Source organism: Dipteris shenzhenensis, chromosome 33, assembly GCF_047967505.1.
Source record: "Dipteris shenzhenensis isolate YYH24624 ecotype China chromosome 33, Dip_SZ_1.0, whole genome shotgun sequence".
Classification (NCBI taxonomy): Eukaryota; Viridiplantae; Streptophyta; class Polypodiopsida; order Gleicheniales; family Dipteridaceae; genus Dipteris; species Dipteris shenzhenensis.
Genome location: NC_141628.1, coordinates 21,719,693 through 21,737,606, shown reverse-complemented (window position 1 = coordinate 21,737,606; position 17,914 = coordinate 21,719,693).

Below are 17,914 nucleotides of genomic sequence, written 5' to 3'. Positions count from 1 at the left end.
GAGAAGACTTCTCCTCTATGTGTGTGAGAGAGAACTAGTATTTGTATATTGACTGCAAGCATAAAACAAGGAGAGAGCTTCGACTAAAGACAATGAAGCTGAGGCCAACTAAAAAGCCAAAGCAACAAAGGTCAACTAGCTGGCCAAACCATCTCCAATACATTGGTAGCTTCCAAATCTATCTTTGACGACTAGCGTAGTAGCAATGACCTCTCCAACTACTCTTAGTAGCGCCTATGACCTACAATGAGCCTAGGCTCTCGGCAACTTCTGTGACCTACCTAGTCTTCAAGCTGCAACAACTACAAGAGACTCTATCACACCTCCATGACTAACTTCACCGCCAACCTCCACGGACTCCAACGACTAGTAGATGATGGTGCTCCACCCTAGCTCACAATAGCTCCATCTACAAAGCAAGCTCCAGCCCATGAGTCTTGTTTTCTTCTTGACATCTCTAGTTTCTGAGGGAAGGAGCTACTCTTCTACTTTGTTTCGTTGTAGATTCACCCTTTGGAGTCGCTGCGAGGGGTTAGCTCTCCTTCACCTTCATCCTGAGACTTATTCTTTTCTTTCCCTATTTTCAGCAAGCCTTGGTAGGCAGTGGTTAGCAAGTGAGGTTTGACTGGTCGGTCTTCATGCCCGATTAGTTTGTTTTCTTAGTGCAACCTAACTAGGAATGGCAAAATTGCATGATCTGTCTTTGAAACTCTACAATTAGAAAGCCCCAAATTCTTAACTGGATGCTTTTTCTATCGACAAGCATATGCTAAGGGAGGGAGACATTAGGTGAGATGACCGCCAAAATTGGGCTGGAGCTCAAAGAATATGCAGTAGACAAGTGCAATGGTGCTTGGGAGAATTGGCAAACAATGGAATTCATAGAAAAGAGAGGAGCATGCTAGGAACACAAGCTTATCTTGAAATTGCTGGAGACTACATCGACATCTTCTTATCTCCACATTTGAATCTTGTGGATCGAGTCTATCTTGCGGGCAAAGTCTCTTTTTTCTTTCAAATTTGGAGGTCTTGGATTGTTCATCATGCCAACTATACGTTGAATAGAAACTTCATAACTAAGGAAGCTTTCTTAGATGTGCAACTCTCATGCCATTTTGTGGTCCTACTGATCAAGTACTTTAGAGAATTTTATCCAGGCCTAAGGTGTCCTTTACATCTTACAGGTTCAGATGCAGTTGAAATCTTCTTCAGCAAGATTGGAAGCATGGTGGGACAAGAACGCGCTTATGACTTGATGGATATGCTACATAGTGCAGGTAGTATGAATAGGCTTGCACACTTTGAATGCAAACAAGATAGTCCTCTATTTACAAGGGCACATAAGAAGAAAGAACATGTCTGGAGAGAATTGAATCTCAAAGAGAACATGCGAGAAGCTAATCTAGGGGACTATGAGTGTTTGTCAACTGATGATAAAATCATCGAAGAATTGAAGAAGGGACTAAAAAGTGCTCAAGAAAGGTGTGAAAGTTTGCATATGAAGCCAAAGGGTGAGAATATGAAGTGGTGGATGGAACCTTGGTCAAATGGATTTGCAGATGCATATTCACAAGAATCTGATTCTGAAGAAGAAGACCAATGTCAAGCAAATCATGTGTCAGAAATAGATGATAATGACAACGATGCCTCCATAAGTGAAATCAAACATGTGGTGGATTCTCTCCTAGATGAACAAGAAGCAGTGAGCCCAATTGTTACCATTGATGGTAAAACTCTCTTCAAGTCCACATTGGTAAGCCAACTTAATGGAAATCCCACACTCTCTAAAGATAGACTCACAAGGGTTCGCCAAGGAGTATACTACTCTAAGGAAGATATACCTCTTGCTACATCAAATGAGAACCTATTTGGATTGTGCCATATTCTTTCATGAAGAACACAAAACAAGGAAAAGCAAAAGGAAATGCAATCCAAGATCTTTGCAAAAAAAGAAAACACAAGCTATATGGTACCTTGGATGAGTTCAAAAAATGAGAAGAAAGGTTGGTGGGGGGTATGTGGAATATAAAAGAGGGTTCAACCTTTCAGATAGACATTTTGGAGTAGAAGTCTAGCTTGGGTGGTATCAAAAGGCAAAAGGTTCAAGATGCTTCACATATGACCTTACAGACCTTGACATGATAAATATTGAGAGCATAATTGCATTGGCAAACCTCACCTATGAGGGTAATAGCAATAAGTATACTTTAGATGAGAATGATTGGAATGTATTCAATGACTTTGTAAAGGGGCATTAAACGCACTTGGTAGGGGCTTCTTTGTAATCTTTCTAATATGATAAATGCTTTATTACGATTATTACTATGCGCTGAGTTTAGTTTGACTTGTCTTGATGGATTTTTTAAATTATTTTTTTGCAGGATCTTGAATCACAGAAGTGGATGATTTGCAACCGCCTGGGTACTTTTGTTTATATGAATGCCATTAAGCAAGTTTGAAAATGCTATTTTGGCATCGGGTACAACAAGATGTTGTATGAATGTAGCCTCTATGGTTTTAATACCATGGTTTGATATGACTTAGTAGATGTTTGTATTTGGCAAGAAATAAATATTATATGAATGCTTTGTAAAATTGGCTAATCTATCATCCCTTCTCCTAGCTGAATCACCCATACATATGGTTTTGTAAAAAATGGAAAGATATAAAGCATTTATAAAAGCTCCCAATCTTTCATGTAGTATTTTTATAAAGGTTGTTTCTTGAGCTCTTTACGTGTTTCAAGTGACTTTGCACAATTCTTTGCTCTTGGTGTATGGCACACATGATTTGTCTTGTTTGATATTTGTTCCTCTTAATTTTTGCACAATAGTCTTTATTCTTTGTTTCTCTTGCCTTATGGCATCATCAAGACACAAACCCATCTTAAACTTATGCATTGCCCATTATTGCAGTCGGTACCTCAATTTTTTGTGTGTAGATTCAAATAATGCAGGTGATGTAGAGATCTTGCATTCTAAATATCTCATCCTGCCTAAAGGGACTCCAAAAGTAGTAGTGTATGACTCACATAAGGACTTTTAAAATTCCTCTAGGAAAATAAATATACTTACAGAAGGGGATTTATAAAATTTCCCAAAATTTACAGAGGGGATACTAGGAAATACTACAAATAGGTTACATAGGGATTTAGAAAAGAACCCTTGAACGCACGTGATATAGACATATTACACTAAGTGACCCCCCCGAGATGGTTGAAGAACCATCTATGCCTCCTGGTCATGCTTTGCCTCATTCATACCTTCTTTGAGTAAGGCTTCCTTGCTTGATCCACTTGCCTGTCCTTCACCCAAGATCAAGGGTGCCTTCCCCACTTTTAATTTCAAGGGAAGTGCTTCCACCTCTTTAGCCTTACCTTTTCCTGTGACGTGCTGTACTACTGTAACTTCTTGTTGCCGCGAGCCTTCCTGTATGATGAGTGGAACCTCCTTGACTCTAGTTGACAATTGATCACCCTTATTCTTTGTGCGGATTTCTTCTTGCCGTAAGTCATCGAATGCAGAGCTTTCATCCTCATCATCACCTGAGCTAGAATCATCACCCTCAGACTCACTACCCTCTTCTTTGACATTTTCCTCTTCAAAGAAGGTAGTGCAACTGTAATATGTGTCAAAAAACTCAATTTGATGGGGGGTATCAATGACATTTACATTTCTACCTTGGCGTAGCAATTTCTTAGCAACAAAACCCATTCGATACAATGCTACTTCCCACCCATCATTCAATAAATTCTTTGTCATCTCTAGTATCATATCAGGATCCATCAGCTTTCTATAATCCACCATTGCTGCATCAAGCTTAACCTTATTGTCCTCAAAGTAATGAAGCTCAAGAGTCTTTAAAGGAATTTGGATTAGATTGCCACCACCCATGGATAAGAAGCACATCAAGAAAGGCTGCAAGACTTGAATGGCAGTGCCTTCCAAGACAGTCATATGATTACATAGGACTATACCATGGTATACTTTTGAAAGTAAATACCCAAATGTAGATGTCAAACTCGCATTCAAGGCATCCCTTTGTGATTCTGTCACGAACAAGACCAACGTTGATCTTTTCTTATCTGCCATAGGACCTTCTATGATAAACCGCACAAGTTCAACTATCCGTGACACTGCAAGGTCTTGCAATTCATCTATGAAAAATACGCATGGCTTCTCCCAAGCATGACCGCTCATTGTTATGAAATGCTCTATATCAATGCCATTGATGTGTGCAAATTTTGTATCATTCTCTGATAGCAGGATATCATAGGAGAAGCTGAATGGAGAACCATCATCTAAACCACCAATTGCTCTAGCTTAGGTAGTGGACTGCAAGGCCTTTTTCTTGATGTCCATATATTCTGTCTCAACAACCTTTGGCATTTTAGCTCTTAGATCCTTTGTTGGTGTGGCATCTGCATCCATTGAAGCTAACCACTTTCTAGCCCATGTCTTATCAAGGAGTTGACCTAGGCTAAGTGCTTTCTTCTTATCCACATCAATTGGCTTGCCAGCTAACTCATCATCAGATTTCAATAAAAATAATAGTGCCGAGAGAGCAGCCTCACTTTGAATCATTCGGGTGACCACTTCATCCAAGTTGCTATGCTTGCTCTTCTTTCCAAAGAAGTAGTCTCCACTTAGGATCTTCTTGCATACTTCTTCTGTTATTGCATCTGGAACAAACCTTAATGCTCTCCACTAAACAATAGACATCGGTTTCTTTATTTCTTTCCTCTGAGTTGTAATGTGCTCTGGTGCTTCAAAGGATATCTTCCCTGTTTCATATGCTTGGCAAACATCCACGATGCTCTAAAACACTGAGTCCTCGTGGAAGACAATGCAAGTAACATCCCTATATCTTGCAACGGCGGTGTTCAAATCCTTTGCCTCAACCTTATTACTTGGTATGCCTTGTGTATTGCTTACAACACCTTTCAAACATCTATAGAACCGAGTCCTCTTTGCCATGTACTCAGATGTAGGTCTCCTGCCCTTCACTGTTTGTGGCTTTCCATAGCCCATCCATAACTCCCTTGCCTTTATCAAAATCTCAGAAAGAGAAGAGCTTTTTTTCAACCTAAATGGAGCAAAATTCAGCCTTTTTGATTCTAGAATGTACTTCAAGTCATCGTTAAATATGCATATATGACAAATGACCCGTTGAAACTTTTCCATCCACTCAATCTGTGGCAAGTTTCCTTTCTTCCCTCATCAAGGGCGATCCTGCAAGCTTCACAAAAGTGTTGCCCATCAATGGGCTCAAACCTGCATCTTTCCAAGAATCTATTCTTTGCCAACATGTATCTCTTCTCGATGTCAGTCCCATATCGGCTTTGGTACAAAGCCTCTCCATGAACAAAGTCACTCCTTCTAAAGTTCTCAAAAGCATTAAGAAAGTCCACGCGCTTTTGAAATGTGACATCAGGCAATGTAGGATCATCTTCTTGAAGTCTCTTAAACGCCATAGGATGAAGAGTGATATTAGTGGCAACTAGAGTTCTTGTTTTCCTCGTATCTTCATACAATTTGCGTGCAAATGTCTTATCTAGCTTTCTTTGATTTGTGAACAATGAAGCTCGATCAATAAGCATTGTGGCCATGCTGAATTGTGAAAATCCCTAAATGTATCCCTCATCCTCTGGAGGATGTAAGTCTGCCACACTTATAGAAAAGTCTTTGAGACTTGTATCTTCTTCTTGCGGATTCTCCTCTTCATCGCTATCCAATTTTTCGCCTAGTTTTAAATAGCTTGCACTTGAACGATTTGCACGTGGAGTAGGAGTTATTTTTGCTCTCTTTCTGGGAATAGCTATAGAACTTGAATCTGCTCCACGATCACTCCTTCTTGTTCCTGTAGTTGCAACAGTCGATGGTGTAGGTATAGTTGGAGATATTGTAGTTACACTTGCCAGAGTTACCGTCGTTATCTCCACAGATATTGGCGGTACTTGAGGGTTATATGTTATAGATGGCGTACTTACTGTTGGGGTTATATGTTATAGATGGTGTACTTACTGTTGCACTTACTACTGCTGAAGGTACAACACCACCACTTGGAAATGCATCCCACATTTTCTTCAATGCTTCTAAGGCACTAAGTAATTCTTGGGATCCCTCAATTGAATCTGGTAAGGGCTTCAAGAAGTGCTTGTGAGTAACTCGTAACTTGTAAACCACCTCGTCATTCTTTTCTTTGCACACAACTTCTATCAAATTGTTTTCTTTAATGTTGATGTTTGAGACCATGCCACCATTTCTTACTGCCTCTGTAGAATATTTCACACTTGATATATTCTCTGCAATGATCACCAAAAAATACTTTGATTTGCGCTCCATAAAATACCAAGCATGTTCAAGGTATTTGAAAGACACCTTAGAACCAAAACTGGAAGCCATAATTTTTTGAAAAATAATCAAAAATAAAAAATGAGAATTACAATGATTTTCAAACTCAAAATATTAAATAAATTTTTAATTAAATATTATTTTAAGTTTTATTTATTTTTAATTTTTAAAATAACATAATTTTTTTCTGTTTTAATTATTTTATTTTAATTAATTAGTTTATGTTTATATTTAAAATTTAATTTAATTTTTTAATTTTTCTTAAGTTTTATTTATTTTAACTTTTTTATTTGTTAAAAATAAATTAAGTTAATTAATTTTTTTCCCTTCCCCGTGCCCCTCCCCTTCCCCTCCCCTCCCCGTCCCCCTTCCCCCTATTGCGTGGGCAACAAGTGAGGGGTTAATCCCCCTCCCCTCCCTCATCCCCGCCCCTTCCCCTGCCCCTCCCCTTCCCAACCCCCCCAACCTCCCCTCCCCTCCCCCCAACCTCCCTGCCCCCGCCCCCGCCCCTTTCCCTCCTGCTCTCACGCCTCCCCCTGTTGCGTGTGCAATAAGTGGGTGGGGGGAATTTTCCCCTTAACCCCCCTCCCCTCCCTTCCCCCTCACGCCTTCCCTGCCCCTTACCCTCCCGCGCCCTCGCCCCCCTCCCTCTTGTTGCGCATGCAACAGGTGGGGGTCCCCCCACCTGTTGTGTGTGCAATAGGTGGATGGGGGGGTTAACCCCCCACCCCGGCCGCTCCCCCTCCCCCGCGCCCTTGCCCCCCCTCCCCGCGCCCCCCTCCCTTCCACCTCCCCGTGCCCCTTGCCCTCTCCCCTCCCCCCTGTTGCATGCGCAACAGGTGGGGAGGGCCCCCCTCCCCACGTAATAGCTGGGGGGGGCCCCCCTCCCCCGCGCCCCTCCCCTCCCCCCCTCCCTGTCGGTGGGGGGGGCCCCCCCGCCCCCACCCCCTCCCCCTGCCCCTCTCGACGGGAGGGGGGGGAAGGGGGCGGGGGAGGGGGGGTAGGGCCAGGGGCGCGGGGGAGGGGCGCAGGGGAGGGAAAGGGGCGGGGGGAGGGGGAGGGTGCGGGGAGCGGGGGAGGGGGCGGGGCGAGGAGGGGGAGGGGGAGGGGGGGCCCCTGTTGCGCACGCAACAGGTGGGGGGGATCCCCCCTGCTCCCCCTCCCCTTGCACGCCCCGCCCCCTCCCCCTCCCTCTGCCCCCTCCCCCTCCCCTCGCCCCCGCCCCCTCCCCTTCCCCTTCCCCGACCGCTGCCCCTCCCCTCCCTCGCCTCGCCCCCCCTCCCCCTCCCCTCGCCCCTGTCCCCGCCCCGCCCCTACCCTACTCCCTTCCCCTCCCCCGTGCCCCTCCCCTCCCCCCCATCCCCGTCGGCTCGACGAGGAGGGGGGGTCCCCCTGGTGTGCACGCAACAGGTGGGAGGGGATCCCCCCTGCTCCCCCTCCCCTCCCCCACCCCGCCCCCTCCCCCTCCCCTCCCCCTCCCCCCGCCCCTGCCCCCTCCCCTCCCCCGCCCCGTCCCCTCCCCCTCCCCTCACCCCCTTCCCTTCCCCTCCCCCATGCCCCTCCCCTCCCCCCCCTCCCCGTAAGCTCGACGGGGAGGGGGGGGAGGGGGAGGGGAAGGGGGCGGGCACGGGGGAGGGGGAGCGGGGGCACGGGGGAGGGAAAGGGGGCAGGGTGGGGTGGGGGAGGAGCAAGGGGGAGGGGAAGGGGGCGGAGCAGGGGCAGGGGAGGGGGGGGAAGGGAGGGACGGTGGGGGAGGGGCCGCGGGGAGGGGGGGGAAGAGAGGGACGGTGGGGATGGAGGGGCCTGCGGGGAGGCGGAGGGAGAGGAAGGAAGGGGGAAGGGCCGGTGGGGAGGGAGAGGAGGGGAAGCGAAAGGGAAGGCAGGGAGGAGAGGGGAAGGAAGGGAGGAGAGGGGAAGGGGGAGGCGAGGGGAAGGGAGGGGAGGAGAGGAAGCCGAAGGAGGGAGGGAGGGAAAGGGAGGGGGAGGGGAGGGCAAGGGAGGGGAGGGGAGGGAGGGGAGAGAGGAAGCAGGAGAAGAGGGGATGGGAGGGACGCATTAGGAAAAAAGGGAGCTCATTTTGGGGCCTTTTACAGTTTGGAAAAATAAGCTCTCAACCAATCAATAGAAGGCCAACGTAACGTTGAAAATTCACGAAAATAAGAGAAAATAGAAAAAAGAAACAATACTTTATGTAAGTACAAGCATGCTACATTAATGAGGAGATTGGTTTTTTATTCGTAGAAGATCTTTGGACAAGAAGATAGAATCTAAACTGACATTTTATCTGACAAGATCCTTCCCGCTTCCACCTTCCTTTGAATTTTCAAATATTGTGCCGCCTTTCGTGCGAAAGGTCTACCATTCTACACCATTGCCTCATTGTGCAACTGCCTTCCTTTTCCAAAACTGCTCCCTTGATCCTGTTTGGCGTAGAGTAAGATGTTTCTCGTCAACTGTCTGTTTGCCCACTTTCTCTTTCTTGAAACTTCAAATTGTTATCTTAGTTACATTACTTTGCTATTCTTACAGATTCAGAAAATCTCCATGGTGAACCAAAACCACGGCCGTTCTTGTGCAAGACGCTCTGTGGATGATAATGCTACGAAGGCAGAATTATACCAAACATCCTTACCCCGTCGACCTGCTTCTTCTATTTCGTCGGTAGAGAATTCAAGTACAGTCAAAACAGAAGGAACTTGGGAAAGGTTTAGTGTTTCGAAAGGAGCATGGGTGCTCATGCAACCTAGCAAAAGAAAAAGACCCCAGACAAAAAACATTTTCTTGGCATCGTGGAAGGGAAGAGTACGAGATTTTAAAATCACCAAAGGGAAGATATCCGTGAAAGAAGTTTTGATTCAGCACGTGTACATGCATAAAGAACTTGTCTTGCGAGACTATCCAAAAAATCTTCCGCAACACAGACCTAATTGTATATTTTTCTATTGTGGTTTTTTCCTTCATGAGGTGTATGGATTTTTAAGATGAAGCTTTCTCTCTTAACTTATTGACATTCTTGTGTTGTTTTATTTCAGATTTATATCCTTCATCGTATGAGACATGGCAAAACATCGATTGTATTCTGGGATTTATAGATGTTCTGCATGGATCGATAGGAGAACAACAATACCAAGGTCGATGTGCAACAGAGCTAGCTCAATCGGGTATATTTTTTACTGATCATTTTTATCAGTTGCTGGACAAAGCTAACACACATGGTGTATTAATAAAACAAGACCTTCCGGCGTGGAATTCGGTGGATTGGCCTCACCCACATTCTAGTGTTACAGAGGCATATAGGGCGAAGCTTTTTACAGAAGTACAGAAAGCTCTGAGGCCCAATATTGCCACTAGGATAGTAAAAATTTCTTTGTGCATGCCTCTCACAGTTTTTGTAGACTTGTTTAATACCTTTCCAGTAAAGGTTTCAAAAACAATGCTCACAGTTAAAGCAACAAATTCGGCATGCATGCCACAATTTTTGGATAAAGGTTGGGATAAGAAGACATGTAGTTCAGTGTTTTGTGAGGTGGTCCAACCTTCTATGCAACTGAAGTACATGGTTGCATCACAAAATTTTATTTTCTCTTTTTATTACAAGCGCAGTCGAATGCTAGGTTCAAAGCTTGTCCCAATGGACCAAGATGAAGAGTCGTTTGGTGCACAAAATAAACTTATTGATATTGATGTTCTTGAGAATGGTGATGTGGTAGCCAGTATCTTGTTAAGAGAATGTTGCTCCCTAGCTCAATTACGCAGTGACATTCTGTTTGAGACTGAAGGTTCTATCTCAAACGACTTTTTATTTATCTACAAGAACAGAAAGGTACACCATCTGATTTATCCTAGTCTCTATAAGCATTGCTATTAGTTTAATTTACCACTCTAATTCATATTGCTTTTTTGCAGTTACTCAGAAGAAGAGAGAGCTCAGTTAAATGCAAAGACATAGAAAATTTTAAAATTGAGATCACACATACTCCATAAAGAAAGGTTTTGTATTCAATCAAGTAAGATTTTGTACAGAATTGTTTAGCTGAATCTGTAGAACATATTTCTAACATCCATTTTCTATTTATGTACAGTTTCATCCAGAGGCTGCTCTACATTTTCTGGAGGATCTTCTCTCTGCTGCTCCATCCTGTCCGTGCTCCATCCTGTCTCCTGCACTGCCCCAGAAGCCTCTCTTTGCTGCTTCTCCACCTTCTCCTCAACATCAGCAGCAAGTCTTTGCTCCTATGTCTGCTCCTCCTCAGCACTCTGTGATTGCTCCTGTGGCTTCTGGTCCTCAACATCAGGTGCTTCATATGTGGGATCAAGGTGTATGACACCTTCTTGTACTTTAGAGCTTTCACCCAGCTCCACAGTAGCTGCTACAATAGGTTTGGGGGAGGCATAGCTCAAAAACCTCAAAATTGTATGAGCTCTAAAATTATGTACATAGTTGGGGCTGAAGCTATCCTCTTTCATCTGCAATGGCAGAGGATAATTTAGAACACTTTGTATCATTATGAATTATATTCAAGCTAAATGAAAAGTATTTTTCCTTACCAGATCTGGCTGTTCCTTTTCAAAGTAGCTTGAAAGTATATATTTTGCATTGATCAGCACCCTCCATCCACAACTACTTGAATCATTTTGTTGTGGTGTCTGTACAGTTAGAAAAAAATGTTAGAAACTGTGAGCATCAGCACAAAACAAAATTATTCAATAAGTTCAAAGACATAGCATTTAATAGACTTTTTACCTCTAGACTTAATGGCTCTATTGAATCCAACAGAGAGACATTTGGAGGACAATGATCCAATGCATCTAATAGCCTTCTAATACAACTGCAATATGTATAATTTAGTTAGTATGGTATCAAAATAATGAAGTTTTGAGTTCAGAAAGCACACACAGTACTTACAATTTCAGCTCTCTGTGTGTGTTTTTTAGAGAGTTGAATAGAAAGCACTGCTTCTGCTGGATGTCAATAGACACAAAACTCCAGTGGTCACTGCATAAGGAAAAAAGCATAAGCAAATGAAAGGCTACAAGAGTTCCCAATATTAAAGAAGAATCTTAAAAGAAGTAGTCACCCACATACCTGCTATGATATGGAAGTAGCAAAATGTCAATTACTTCAAAATTGCAGTGTTTGAACCAGCTGGAAATACTCATGGGAGTCTCTTTTGCATCTCTTAATCTAGAAGAAATGGCTGGATCAACAATATGGACTGTATGTTGTACAGAGGGATAAAGCCAGCTTCTCATCATGCTGCATAGGATCAGAACATAATTAGGGTAGGTTATAAAAGAGTTACAAGGAGGATTGATTTGCAAAAAATGTAAAATTTAAAGACACTTACTAGAGCATTGCAAGAATGATAGTATCTGAGCAATACTCATTCTTGTTAGCCAATGCTGCTAAGCATTGTTTTGTCAAATCAAAATCATTGACTGAAACTTCATCCTCAATATGTACAACTACATCAGGGCCCAGCTCCTTCAACCTTCTATGTATGTGTAGCTCCTTCTTTCCAATTTCCACATCTATCACAGATTTTGTTTCTTTTACTTGCTGCTTCAGTGAGTCCTCATAAGCAGCCTTCCCTCTGGTGTTCTTTGAGTGTGTTACCTCAACAACCTTTACCTCATCAACCTTGACCTTCCTTGTAGGTGGAATTAGCAATATATCTCTCATTTTGATGTCCTGCCATTCCACAGGATGAACCAGCTTGTCATATCTCCATCTCACTCTGGACAAAGTGTTGAAATCTTTGGCCATCAAAGTCACCCTGTGAGCATGGGCTGCTACAAGCATTGCATCCTCAAAATATTTCTCCAGGTAATCCTCTGCCATTTCCTGCAAGGAAAGAATGGCAGTTCTATTCCACCTGAACCCAAGGTTCCAACTGTCACAAATTTCTCTCACCAGTCTTTGAAAGGGTGCTTTGGGTATTGCAAAACCTATGGCTTTCTGTTGCCTCCTTATTTCCCTAAGCACACCTGCACCCTTATTCAATCTTTTGGCCTTTTCCTGCCCTTCCTGCCATGTGAAGCTCTTCCCTTTGGAGGCACACTAAACTTCTTGGAACCTGTCCCAGCTGCTGTTGCTGCAAGACCTGGTCCTTTGCCAACTTGCCTTGCAGTTGATTTGGTTCTTGCCATCACTCTGAAAAACTGCATACAAAGGATTGGAAAGAGATCAAAGACATGAAGAACATGTTCTAACAAAGAAAAGGCAATCACAGGGGTGGTAGAAGCCAAATAGAGAAATTTGCAATAAAATGCGATATGAGCAGTTTGGAATTTCAAACAGGTCCACATCGCATTTTGCTGCAAATTTTTTAAATGAAATGCTGGTACACTCCTACAGTGATTTCTATGTTTCTCCAACCAAATACAGTATGAATGGAGGTCATGCAAGAAGATCACATGCAAATATCACACTTGAAGATCTGCATTCCTTCAGTGATTTCTCTGTCTTGGTTTGAGCCTATGCATTTCCATACAGGATGTAATTTTTCTATTTTAGGCAAGAAGATTGCAGAGACTAAGGGGAGTCACAAAACCGGACATGTTCTCATTAAGAAAAGGCAATCACAGAGGTGGAAGAAGCCAAATAAACAAATTTGCAATAAAATGCGATATGAGCAGTTTGGAATTTCAAACAGGTCCACATCGCATTTTGCTGCAAATTTCTGAAATGACATGCTGGTGAACTTCTACAGTGATTTCTTTGTCTCTCCAGCCAAATACAGTATGAATGGAGTTTATGCAAGAAGACTACAGCTATGGAAGTCAAAAAACCAGAACATGTTCTCACAAAGAGAAGGCAATCACAGGGGTGGAAGAAGCCAAATAGAGAAATTTGCAATAAAATGCGATATGAGCAGTTTGGAATTTCAAACAGGTCCACATCGCATTTTGCTGCAAATTTTCTAAATGACATGCTGGTGCACTCCTACAGTGATTTCTATGTTTCTCCAACCAAATACAGTATGAATGGAGGTTATGCAAGAAGATCACATGCAAATATCACACTTGAAGATCTGCTTTCCTACAGTGATTTCTTTGTCTTGGTTTGAGTCTATGCATTTCCATACAGTATGTATTTTTTCTATTTTAGGCAAAAAGATTGCAGAGACTAAGGGGAGAACCCATTGTTCCTGACCTGGAGTCTATCTGTGGATGTGCTGTGCTGCTGAGGAGTAATCTGTGCTGAGGATGATTCTGTGCTGCTGGACAAGATGCTGATGCTGCAGAGTATGGAGGTAGGGAGGCAAGAGAGCAGAGACTGGAGGGCAAGAGTTCTAAAACAGGATACCACAAAGAAGTGCAAAATGAATTAAAGAATCACTAAATCCCACACGTGTGGAATCTAGTCGTTTTTCACACGTGTGGATGGGACCCAGATCTCTTGGAGTTTGAAATCTGGCACGTGTGAAAGTACACTTTATTCCTTGGAACTTGTGCCATTCATTATTTCATCATGAATACCACAACCACTTTTCCCTCCCCTGGATTCCAATCTCTCATCCCTGCCACGACTCTCTCCTGATCCTTTCTCTCTGATTCTTTCCTACCCAGCACACTCCATCCAGACTGCAACCTGCCTGAAGACAGTACTGCCAGATCTCCAGGTTACCTAGAGTGCAAGGTTCAAGCTAGAGAAAGAGCAGGAGATTTACCAGTGCAACTCAATCAGCATGGAAAAGGAAAAAAAAGGTCAGAGTTCTAGTTTGGTTTCAATGTTTTTCAACATTTATTTCTTCCATCCGTTGGATTTTTTATGTCCCAATGTCTTCACTCAGCTCCATCCTTCTTCCACAATGTGGTAAATCACCCAGAAATTAGATTGTAGGTTGATATGAACAGAAACAAGAAATTTGCAACAAAATGCGAGGAGAGTGGTTTGGAATTCTCTAAACAGCCCATATCGCATTTTGCTGCAAATTCCTGTTGTGGACTCCTTGCTCATGAAAATTTTCATTCATTCCATTTTTTCTCTTGCATATGAGAGCATAGTGTCCAGGAATCACTGAAATGAAGCAAGTGCTTGATTTGACATGCACATGAACAGAACTTGAGAATTTGCAACAAAATGCGAGGAGAGTGGTTTATAGTTCTCTAAACAGCCCATATCGCATTTTGCTGCAAATTCCTATTGTTGACACATTCCTCATGAATAGTATCACTCATTCCATTATTTCTCTTGCATATGAGATCATAGTGTCCAGGAATCACTGAGATGAACCAAGTTCTTGATTTGACATGCACATGACCAGAATTTGAGAATTTGCAACAAAATGCGAGGAGAGTGGTTTACAATTCTCTAAACAGCCCATATCGCATTTTGCTGCAAATTCCTGTGTATTATTTGTTTCTCACTTCTACCTCATTAATTTGCTACCTTTAGCCCTGTGGAGATCTTCCTTGATGATGAGAAATGTTTTTGTTTTGGAACAGCTGGCTCCCAGGCCCCACCTTTCAAGAGGAAGCTGGACTTTTCTGCTGCTATAATAAAACCTCAGCAATCACCAAGTGAGTGATGAGATGTCATGAAGGAATTATCTGGTGATATACAATGCATTCACTGATTACATATGTCAGCATATAGAATCCATAGTATATAAGTTTTTGAACAGGCAAAAAGAAGAGGCTGGAGCAGAGTGCTGATTCTTCCATCAAAAAACAAATGGAACCAGAAGAGGACAGTTCTCCAGATTTGCTCCTATTTGAGTTTCTTCACAAATGCAAGGCTCAGAGTAACTTCCATTTATACCACAGTATTTTCAACATGGAGTTCTCAATGAGCTCTGTACTGGAGCAACACAAAGATTTTCTTTCAGACTATTGGGATGCCTTCAAAGAACTGACAGAGGCAGGAAGAATTGTGGGAGGTGAAAAGGTTTTTGTGCACATTAATCATATTGTCTCCAATGACAGGCTGAGGTACCATGTGAGCAGAAGATTTGACAGCCTGCCTGATCACTATAAATTCAACTGTACTTTGCACACCAGAAAGTGCAGAGTGCTGGAGGAGAGCATGGCATTTCTCATGTACATTGTCTTCAGTCAGGAGTCTTTGGATGAACAAGGGCAGGAAACAGAAGAAGAAGACACATCTGAAGCTTCTGAAAAGGAGGATGTTTCTTTGGGCTCTGAAATGGCAGAGCAAGAAGAAGATATCAACCTTCAGGATGAGGGGCTGCAAGTGGCTGCTCTTGACCTTGTTCAACTGAGGAATAAAACTCTGAGGGGAGCAGAGCCAGTTGAAGATTTTGATGTTCAGAGCAGCAACTATGCAGTGCCCATGCTTCCAGGTGTGTTGATTGGTGGAAAGGATTATGTTTTCCTCCATGATATAGAGTGTATGTTTGATTTGAGGGAGGACTATGCCATTTCCCTTATTGCCCAGGCTTCAAGGCTTGACAAGGAGGTTGGCATAGAGGATGACCAATCACTTCTGGCTTTGGAAACAATGTTTGATCCTGTAGAGGCCCTTTCATTTTGTTTCAAAGAGGCTGAAAAGTTCCAAGAGCCAGATGAAGCTGCCTTCCAGCTCACACAGGAAGCTATGAATCTCTCAGCTCTATACACAGAAAAGACTACAGAAAAGGCTGTACAAGAAGGGAGAGGGATAAATCTTTGGAAAGATGAACTGCTTGTTGCTGATGAAAATGAGAAGGTACTTCAAATCATATACTTTGACTTCTGCTTAACTTTAGTTTTGTAGGTTGTGTATTGTCTCACTCCAATCCTTTGATATGTTGCAGCTACAAATTGAGGATGACACATTCCTCCAGAGATCAAGTGGAAGCAGGCAGGTTGGGTTTCGCAAAATGTCAGGCCTAGCTCATTATATTCATGATCTAGGCAGTGCCAAGATCTTGATTTACCATAGGCAGTTGAGCAACAATGGAGAAGCCATTGTTTACTTCCTAAAATGTTTGTCCAGGGCTTTAGGTGGACATGCTCTTTCATGGCAAAAGGAAAAGATCATTTTGATAGAGAGGTTGTCTGCCATAGATATATTTGGAGATTATGTGAATAAGCAGGCCTCTAGGGCCGCTTACTTTTTGTCTTACACTTCTTATGCATTAGCATGTGGTGTTAAGGACCCCAAATATCTGGAGGGCTATGGAAAACACCAGCTTGTAAGGTTTCGAGAGCCACCCATGATTGCATCAGGCCACACAGTCCAAGAAGAGGAACAGGTGGAGAGAGCTGAAGAAAAGGATAAAGAGACAGTCGACATCAAGCCAATAAAGAAGAAAAAGACTCCAATCAAGATCAAAAAGAGAGTTCCGATGAACAGCAGGCCCTGGGAGAAATAGGATTTAGTCATCGAATATAGCACAAACATTATATTAAATTTGAACTGATTTGTATAAAGTCTTTGATATCTGGTATGATCTTGTATAAATGATTAATAAGTTGATGATGAAATGATTTGTACATTTACATAGAGTGGTGTCGTTAAATATTAAATGAACAATATATTGAAATTGTAAACAAATTGTATTAAGTTCAGATCATATGTTTCACATTGAAATTTTTTTCATGCATAACACCAAGAGTCACTTGTTCCACTAAAAAAATTTCTATTGAATGAGTTTGAAAACATGTGGACATAACCCCAATAAGTTACAAATGAGTCCTATTCATGTTTACTTGTCCATTTATGGTTTCTAAATATCTTCGATTCCCTCCACTGTCTATGTCTCTCTGCTGCAATTGAATTGTCTAGAGCTTGTCTTCGTCTTTGCTTTTGGGCTAGAAGAAAAGCAAGCTTGATTTTGGAGCTAGCAACTTTTCTTTTAGCATGCAGCCTTTGTAGTATGCCTCAGTAAAACCATTGGAAGACTTCCTTCAGACTATTCACCTTCTGACTCCCTCCATAGTGTTATGTGTGTCTAAAAAATGCATTACGTGCCATGTAGTGAGACTTCTCCATGCCTTGGGTAGACCAAATAGCTGGGCATCCATACTTTTTGACAAAATAGGGAAGGTGGTTGTATATGATATGCTGTAAGACATAAGAATGCATAGTAAGTAATAAAAAAAAGAGGATCACACTTAAGTAAAAGAAAAAGACAGAACCTTACCATGTAGTGAGTTATATTGCAGGCTGTCCACGCGTCTTTCATTGACTTCCCAAAATGTTTAATTGCCTCCTCAAAGTTCTTGTAATCACTCTTTGTCCATGTTACTTTGTCACAGAACATGAAGAGTTGATCAAGAGACCTCCACACCTCTGCCTTCCTATTTCGTGCTTCCCCATCTGCCTCATGATCTTTCACAGCATTATGGACTTGCTTCCACAATCCATAATTAATCTTTGAAACTGCTCTACCTTGCCTTACTTGCTTACTGTGTTTGGGTCGAGACAAGAATCTTCTTGCCTTAACACCACCAATAGAGGGCTTGATTGGTACCTCCTTGCCATTAAAATCCTTTGTGATTTGAACATCTCCTCCATGCAGACCTATATCGGATAACACTTTTTCCAATGCTTGAAGAGCATCCTTTCTATTTTTTTCGGGACGGAGTTTCCAAGCAAATCCAATATATAA